Raw genomic sequence first — 9,522 nt, 5'->3', positions numbered from 1 at the left:
TTTTCCGTGCGAAGCACGAGGCAGGAATGGTGCGTGAGAGCAAGTCTCCCCATTCCACATTCATGCTCTCTATACAGAAGCTGAACGGCAAGTGGCGTATCGCTCACGCTTATGATAAGCTAAGCGCTGCCAACGTTTTGGCACAGACACTGATTTCTAGAAAAGATGTTCTCCAGAACAGCATGGTCGGCTGTACAAAGTATGGCGCACTCGGCTTGGTCGATGGTTGTTATAAGTTGCTCATGAGAGCGAGTAATATTCTATTGACAGCAGTGAGTACTCTGAGCATGATGCTCTGGGAGTGGCTGGTGATACCCCAAGGGCAGTCAAATGCACCAGGAACATTTAACTTGTGACGCAATTTTTTAGGCCCCATCGGAAGTATGCACAGACATACTTCGTCCATAGTTGTGTGGGGCACGGAAGGACAGATGAAATAAACTACTTCATTCATTTAATATAGGCGCTTGAGTGCATGCGCGCGAATAAACTGTGTGCTAACGCAGACAAGTGCATGTTCGGTGCCGAGAAATCTTCTTTTCAAAGTGCTTCATTGAGAAACGTGGCCTTCGAGCGGATCCCGCTAAGGTCAGGAATATTGTAGACTGGCCGGTTTCAAAGAACCGAAAGAACTTGTACAAGTGGCTGGCTTCGCCTGGCATGGCTTTTATCGAATCTCCTAAAGATAGATACGGAATATTCTTGGAATATCGAGCGTCGGGAGGCTTTTGACAGGGCTAAAGATAGCCTCCTTGATGCACCAATACTGAAGTAGCCAGACCCGGATCATCATTTTAGTATCGTCTGTGACGCTTAGAAGTTGCTATTGGCTGTGCACTACTGCAAGCAGACGCCGACGGGCGAGTCCGCGACAAGAAAATACTTGCGCTTAAGTTTGCGCTTTTCAAGTTCAGGGAGCACCTGCATCGTTCAAAGCCGTTTGTGTTCGACAAAGGTCATGCGGTCTTACGCACTGCAACTCAGTCGTCCCACCTCTCGCAAAGGGTCACCAGATCGCTTTCCTTCTTTGCAGACTATAATTTCGAGGTGAAGTAAAAGCCAGGAAAGCAGAATGCTTTGGTTGATGCATTGTCACACAGACCGGATTATGAGCTTGCTCATGTCACGATGGTCATCAGTGACAGATATGATCCGCGCCGCATACTCAGGTACTGATATGCTCAAAGCGCTGCTACGGGTTTTGGGAGCAAGAAGTTTGGAAACCGGACAAGAAGTTTTCGTCGCGATTGCGCGCACGCTTGCGCCAATGTTCGTTGAATAGCGAATTGCTATATTTTATCACCGACTCGACGGATAAGCCACGAATTATAATTCCTCACAATGAAGATTTGAACAACCGTTTCCTCTATGAGACCCACGACACCCCACTTAGCGGTCATCTCGATCGTGAGTGGACCTACAGCTGTGTGTGCTGCCAGTACTGCTGCCCAAACTGTACAAATGGACGAGCACATGTGTGCGCACGTCTGAGACATGTCATGGGGTGAAACATTATCCGAATGCGGCGGCGCCGCTGACCAGTTTGCCGGTACCCTTCGGGTGTTGGAAGTCCATGGGTATGGACTTTGTGTTTTGCCTGCCTAAGGGCTCGGCGGGCAACACGGGAACGTGGTCTTCGCCGACCGTTTAAGCAAGATGGCTCATCTTGCGGCGATGCTGGACCCATGGACCAGAACTGGATGGGGAGGAATGGCCAAGCGGCGAGCTGATGTCAGTCCTTCCACTGTTCGTAAAGAAGTCGATTATAGTCTGTCTCAGACTGAGTGCCTTACGACAAGTTCGCGATTTGATGGCTGTAAACCAAGAGATGCTGAAAATCCAGTCCGATGAAGCAGAAGAAATGTTGAGGTCGAAAACCTCTGTTTACTAAATGCTAAAATCTTCCTACACATGCAGTTTCTGCTAGCTTCAGGACGAAACTCCATCCAAGGTTTACAGGACCTTTAAGGTCGTGGGTAACCGAGGCCTTGCGTTTGTGCTGAACCTTTCAATAAGAATGCACACATACCTGATATGATATGTGGGCTTGCTTAAGCCATACCGTGATCCGGTGCAAAGGAACGCGGAAGCGATGACGCCGAGGCGGCGCACAAAGGCGCATGTCCACCCAGAAGCTGGACCAGCAACTGGTTCTGAACACGGAGTGCTAACATTTCCTTTTTCAATGGCGCCAGGCGTTCCACCGTCGCACGAAGCGACACATTCGTCTGATCGACGGCAAGCTTCGGAGCCACTCCGACAAAGTGCGATAGTCCTTACCGTGAGGCAGTTGGTGCGCAATGCTCCAAGCTCTCGAAGTCTTACGCACAGCGTCATGCGGCCACAGCATGATGCTCACCGGAGACCCGATGGCAACGGACCTTGTCCTTAAGAGCTCAAAGAACATTGCGAGTCACGAGACGGCGATTGACCAAGTCGTCATTGTTTAACGTTGACTTTTCTCGGCGAGAATGGTGGCGTCCACTATCATGTGGAATGTCTTGTGGGTCGACGTCGTCGACAGAGTCAAAACCCAATTCCTTGCGAAGTGGCGGGGATACCTTGACCCCCGAGAGCTCGTGGGAGTTTGAGGTGCCACTTCAGCAAGACTGCCAAGACGTTGTGGAAACTTATGATGAGAGGGATCGGGACGTTGTACACCCCGCGATTCTCGGCAAAAGACCGAGAAACCGAAGGGCCACGAGCTGAGAACATGTTATGACCCTGAGCCGCTGTGGTTGCAGACTTACCCGTGTGAGAGACCGTAGAGCTCGCATGAGTATGATGGATTATTCTATCCAACAAGTTGGTGTTGCGCCGTGAGTTTGGCGAACTTGAACCGAAGATGCCTTTCCACGCGTACGTTCACCTCCTTGCGGCTCTGCTATAAGCTGGACAGCGAGGAAAGTTTGCGGTGCCGCTGCACCCATCTCTCAAAGAGCTCCTCGTCATTGCAGCGATTTTGACAGGGGCGTGCACTACAGGAAATGTCCGCATTGCGGAAACAGAAGTATTCCTTTTTTGAGCTTGATGCCGAGCGCGGTACCTATCCGCTTTGATTTCTTGAGGTACCAAGAATCGTGCTTGACGAGCTTTCCGCTGGCCAAGCTCAGTTTGTGAAGTGGCCGGGGGCCCGATTTTGGAGAAGCCCAACGATCGAACGATCGCGTCCTTCGCTTAAGCAGCGGGATCCGCCGAGCGAAAGCCGTATTCCACACGAGAGTCTAAGACCAAACATGGATACGAGCGCATGACAGCCGCCCTGTGGGTAGCCTCCAAATGCTTCTGCTGTGACTCGTCGTGATATACCACTTTCTCCGTGGATGTCCAGAGGACGGGGAACGGACACCGTGTCCGCAAGGTTTGAGCAGGGCTCACATCGCGCCGTTGGTACACCTGGCCCTCCACTCCTTCTCATGCTAGGGAATGAATCCCCGACAAAGTATTCGTCGCCTATTGTGAGCGGTGTGTGCGGCGCTCGGTTGTCGAGGGCTTGGGATGTGCCTATCTAGAGCACGCGGACATGCTGTCGGGAGTTGAATCGCGTGCAGGAGACGAAGAAGAGGTCTGCCCGTGGGCGCTCCCGAAACCAACGAGGCTGATCTTTCGTGTCATAGACACAATGATCATTGAGCAGAGAATGTTTCGAGCCGGTCCTGGGGGCGTAGAGGTGACTTTGACGCGCGAGCCTCGTACGAGGCGATAGTTCAATGTGACTTTTGCGTCTTCACAATTTAAACGGGGGGGGGTGCCCGGAGTGTAACGGGATTACACTTAACCTGGTATGAAGGGGTGGGTCACACAAAATGGTGTGAACAAACGATGAGATGGCTACACCGAAATGAGAAGCCACTACGCGGCGGGACTGTCAGTAGTTATGCATTTTAATGAGGTTTTACTAGTCTATTAGGAAACCTCCAGATTTAGATACAGGCGACTTTGCTGCAAATAATACAAAAGAAATACAGTTTACATTTTAAACGAAAAAGTTTATTAGCCTTTGGGATTAGGTTGTAATTACTCTTAGAGTATGTGGATTGCGATTCGCAACACTCGTACTAGTTCTAAGTATAGAACGAGATCGCCGACCTTAACCAAGCTTTCTCTAAGCAAAAGAGCTACCGCAGCTCCGCTGCAGCTCGGCCTTACCCCAAGGCTTGATGTATCCCAGCACAAACTTCAAATGTATTGATACCTTATGATGGACTGCGAGTTTGAAATGCTGTACAAGGCACATGATATAGGCCACCCCAGAAGTAAACAAACATACAGCACAGTGACTGCTACATATTATTTGCTCAATCTGTACATGTTAGTAGACACTATATGCGCACGAATGAAGCGTTAAACGGGTTGATTCTCACTGCATGCGGCGGCATTTTTGTCCAGTCTGCCTAACTTGTCTAACTGGTAGGGTGCTGGCAGTATACCACTTTAAATTTTATACCTGGACTTCTAGAATACGCTTTCGGTAACTCCGGTATTGTGATCTTTGTTCACCAACCGTCTGAGCAAGATGATTCATCTCACTGAATTCAATTCGGTAAAAACCAGGCACACTGTCACTTGGCAAGATGATTAGCCAGCATGGTGTATCAGCAGCTTTTGCATCGGCTAGTTTTTTTCGCCATACAGCAAAGGTTTGTTGAACATTGTTCAGGGTGCTTAACGCCAAATTAGATATGTCAGCTGCCACCATCGACACGCAGATATTTATCCTTTTGAATACTTGCAAGGAGAGAGTGGGGTGCTGGAGCAGATTGCTCCCGTATATTAGGTTCGAGCTGAATAATGCAATAGATTTTTCTACAGACTCTATCTTATTTTTCATAAACAGTTTAATAACCCCGGTTCTTCGTCCGAATCAGAGTAAATGGGTATCTACGACCATATTAAGCCGACCCAGCTTTAAATATGCCTCAAAGGTAGACTCAGCAAGAATGAAAACGGTCTTGGAATGTTCTGTGAAACTTTTGGCAAGGACTTCGCTGTGTGAAACGACTAGTGAGCTGTTTAAATTACAGTCGGGTTTGATTAAAAAAATCGTTTATCACTACCGTTTTAAGATAAAGCAATCTCATGCCATCCATTGTAAGAATCTCGTAGCAAATCAAAGCGTCTTTTAAAGACCGAAACGTTTTGTTGAGATGGAATTGCTGATCTATATTTGTAAAAGCCAGCATTACGGCGTACATGAAGCTTTCTCTTACAGCCTTAGAGGGCGCCTATTGGGAAGCGATGCAGTAGGAATGCTAGCTAAGGCCATCGACCTTACGTTCTATACTAGAACCAGTACGAGTGTGTGGATCGCCGCCACCCCCAAAACCCAAACCCAAGGCAAACATACTCTTCCCGTTCAGACTGTTAACTGTACTACTTCTGTTTTATTTGCGGCAAACTCGCCTACTTTTAAATCTGTAGGTCTTTCAAGTTAAATAGTAAGACCTTATGATAAATCGTCACTACTGACAGTCCCGCAACGTAGTGGCTTCTTGCTAAGGTGTAGCCACACCATCTTGTGTGACCCACCCTGTTATACAAGGGTACATTTTAAACCCGTTACAAGTGACCTTAGAACTATTTGACAATCTTTTAAGGTTTAAGGTTTGAGCGTGCCATGTCGACATAATTTGCAAAACACACATGCGAGTTTGTCTCTGGGCCAGCCCAACACGAAACCATCTTGTGTGACCAGCCCCCTTCATTCCAGGGTACGTGTAAACCCGTAACAAGCGACCCCAGCTCCATTTGACAATCTTCAACAGGGTTAAAGTTCGAGCGTGTCATGTCAACATGATTCGCAATACACCCATGCAAGTGTATTTCTAGGCCATGCCACTACATGACGTCTTTTTTGGGAAGAGTGTTTGGATAGTCGACAATAAACCTGATCGCTTAGTATGCTCTCAAGTCATACATTCTGATAAATAAACCCAACAAGTAACTTTTGGGACTTACGCCCCGCTTGACCATTTTGAAAATTTGCTTATATTCAAGCAAGAATTTATCACTGTTTGCAAGTACTTGGTCTGTGTCTCCACTTCTAATTTCTCGTTCTTTACACGACTATGGACCATGATCTCACATAATTAGGTGTATTTATCTTATAGCCACGTTTGGCCTTTATAGATGCGTCACCAGACGATTGATTGTCGCTGGTGTGTAAGACAACCCTCTGGCATCAACCCACATAGCCATTTGTATGAGTACTCACCTCAGTGGGAGAAAAATTGCTGTCACGTTTAGCAGCAGTTGATGTTTCTATTAACCAGGTCAAGCGCACTGAACAAATTGCAGCCAGCCATTCTACACTCCTTTTAGAATTTTGTATTTGCACCCTAGTTGTGACTGCGTCTTACTTTATCATATGCAATAACCATCTGCCGCTTGACCAAGGAAGTCGGTGCCGAGTTTGGACGTAATTCTTCCTCGCACCAAACCTGCTTCGTGCTTTGCATGGAAGAGTAGTTAAAAAGCTGACACTTTTTTCCTGCAAAAGGACATTGGTGGCAACAAAATATTTGGCTTCTGGAACTATAACAATTTCATACCGCACTCTCCTCTCCAGGGTAACACGCGTGGTGGGTCTCTTATCATAACGCTGAATTAGGCACGCAAATAGAACGCCCACACCTCGCACCATGTACCTGCGAATTTAAATCATTTATTTTGAGAATGACGAAATGGTAATTTCAACTTCTTCTCTAGTACTAACCAAACCATTCCGGTGAGTTTGTTTCGCAATTTCTCGCACAAAATCACCAAATTGTATTCTATCGCTATGTAAAAAACCTATGCCTGTGGACACATAAAACCATACAAAATTTTTGCGGTCCAAAACTTAACCCAAAGAAAAAATATTTTTTTTCGCCACTCACCCATTAAGTTTTTCCGCTTAGCTTGGAACAGTGGTGACAGTTAAGGCAATGTTTCAAATGTGAATAGCCGTAGCTTCAGGGCTAGTTGACACTTAAAGTCCCCCTTAAATCAAGTGGTTTTTGCACGGGAGGTTAGGAAAATTTCAACGGTCTACCGTCCCTGATACAGGAGAGGACTCGTCGGGTTACGCCATGAAAACTACGGTATCCACTCGTCCCATCCCACCTTTCCTGCGTTCACTCTGGGGCCACAACACAAAGTTGTTATTCCGCCTCCTGAGACGCCTGTTCAATATCACTTTAATTTTCGAGTTCTACATGAGGCACTGAGCAATACCATCGCTCACAATATTTGAAAATTTGAGTTATGTACAGAAGGTGTCGCGACTTTGTACACGCGCCGATAATGCTTTTCTTCTCGGTACTCATGAGTTGCGTAAGTCCCACGTTGAGAAAGTTTTGTGAGCTGGAACGGTATCGTCTTTCGTTTGATCTATAAATCGTGACTTTGAAGACACGCTAAAACCGGATGATATCGATTTTAAAATCAAAGACCAGGACAGATTATCAATCCACGGTATCAAACTCCCGAAATTTCCCTGAAATCGTCATCAAACTATCAAAAGAATACATTTACCAGTATTCTCGCTGCAAGACACAGAATTGTAATAACTGTATCTTACATCGTAGTACCTCTGCGTACTGTCAACTATGTTGACTGTAGTGCGTCGTAAGTCGTGCGTCGTGTATCCTACATAATTTGGAAGATACTCTTGATTCTAGCAGATGTTTTCAGAGCTTTTCAAAGTCAGAGATTCTGATAGCAACAATCAACATGTGTAGGCTTTCCCCCTCCTATTGAGAGAGATACGATTTTATTGAGACTGCACTCTTTTGACCACAATCTCTACGAGATAAAACTCAAGTAGTTCCCAGTATCCCCTTCTCACTTCCTAATGGGTACGTCGTCCGCCGTTGTTCGGGAGATGACACTTATCGTCGCTCAGCCGAGAGCAAAGAGGAAAACCACAACTGTAGATATTTCTACTACCGCATTTGTAGCATTCGCGAGTTCTGTGGGGCTGCTCATCCGCTCCAAAACCGCTCTCTTCTTGCCTAGTTAGCTGGGGTGTATCGCCTTTGGCGCTTTCGGAGAGCTCGTATTTACACCACCCAATACAATTTCCCCTCGCGACTCCAATGTTCTGAGTTGAAGTCGGCCACTTCCTCGAACACAACAGGGGGCTTAGAAAATCTCGGTCTAAGCTGTTCTTGTAAGTAGATATAATATGATGATGGTAACCGTTGCCGCTCTCAAGAGAGGGTGTGACGCAATTGCAGCATTTTGGTTTCGTAACTCCTAGACATAGCTCGCTAATTCTCGCCTTGTTTATCGAATGAACAGAAGCTTCAACGCACTCTATACTTCTGGTTAGGAGGCGAAAATTTATGCGACTTCTGTTGCTTCAAGCCTTTGAAATATTGGAGCTTCTCGCTAACCTAGCTAGAACACGTTTTTGTCCATTTTCGCGCTCGACCCTCCTGGCTTGGATGCCGCAAATGCAACGCGCTATTTCTTTGTTTAAAGCGTGATCAATTTCGCAGCCATCGCAACTTTACTCATTCAGAAGAAGAGATTTTTAACATTAAAACATTTAAAGAGCTGGATCTCGAAATCAGGGCCTAACAATCTCCTCTTTTACCGGCGCCCTGATGGAGTGTAGCAGTAGGAATTTCATTTGTGCATTCCAAACGCTGGTTAGCTCTTCTAGGCGAGAAGTCACCGGATCTACTCCTTTTACAGCGAATTGCTTGACTCTTACGATACTACCAACCTATGTCAGCTGATCAAGTTGAAGCGGAGACTGGCACTGTAACGGGGTTACACGTACCCTGGTAACAGGTGTGTGTGCCACACGAGATGTGCATGGTGTGACTGCACCCAAACAAGAATACGGTATGTGGCTAGGTAGTCAGTAGTTATGCATGTATTTAGGTTTTACTATATATAGTAAAATCTAAACATTTGAAATTAGGCGGTTAAGCCGCAGATAAAAATAAATAAAAATCAGTTTTGAAAATAAATCGAATAGTTTTAAAGCCTTAGTTACGATACTTACTAATCTTGGAGGTAGCGGATTGCGATCCGCTATACTCGTATTTGTTCTTATAAGGAGCGAAAGGGATGGTGAACGAAATTATGCTTCCCCAAGCGCAAAGATACGGCAGCCCCGCTGCAGGCACCCAAACAGCTCAAGTATTATTCTCGGAGATAAAACAATCCTTCTCCTCAATTGTCTATAAGTTCTGATGAGTGCAAGTGGCGTGCCGTGCACTTTGCACTGTAAAGGCGTTAGTTTCAATTCGAAGCCTCTAACGTGATCGTATATAAGGTATTCTCCTGCAGTTTTACAACTACATACGTTAAGAATCAATGCCATCAATTATAATATTAAGTGTATTTATCTCATGCAGCTTCTTCTTGCATGACGTGCGGCTGGCTGCCCACGTACTCACTTTCGCGAAGTCCAATTACACTTACATAATTATCCTTTTGATGGCTTAAATATTCACGAATGCTGTGACGGGGCACACGGCACCTTGCACAGAGGAAGCTTGACTTCCAAGAGTATACAATCTCTAA

The sequence above is a fragment of the Plasmopara halstedii genome, assembly GCF_900000015.1.
Source record: "Plasmopara halstedii genome assembly, contig: Scaffold_2061, whole genome shotgun sequence".
Classification (NCBI taxonomy): domain Eukaryota; phylum Oomycota; class Peronosporomycetes; order Peronosporales; family Peronosporaceae; genus Plasmopara; species Plasmopara halstedii.
The sequence above is the reverse complement of the archived record's forward strand: the minus strand, read 5'-3'. Positions refer to the sequence as shown.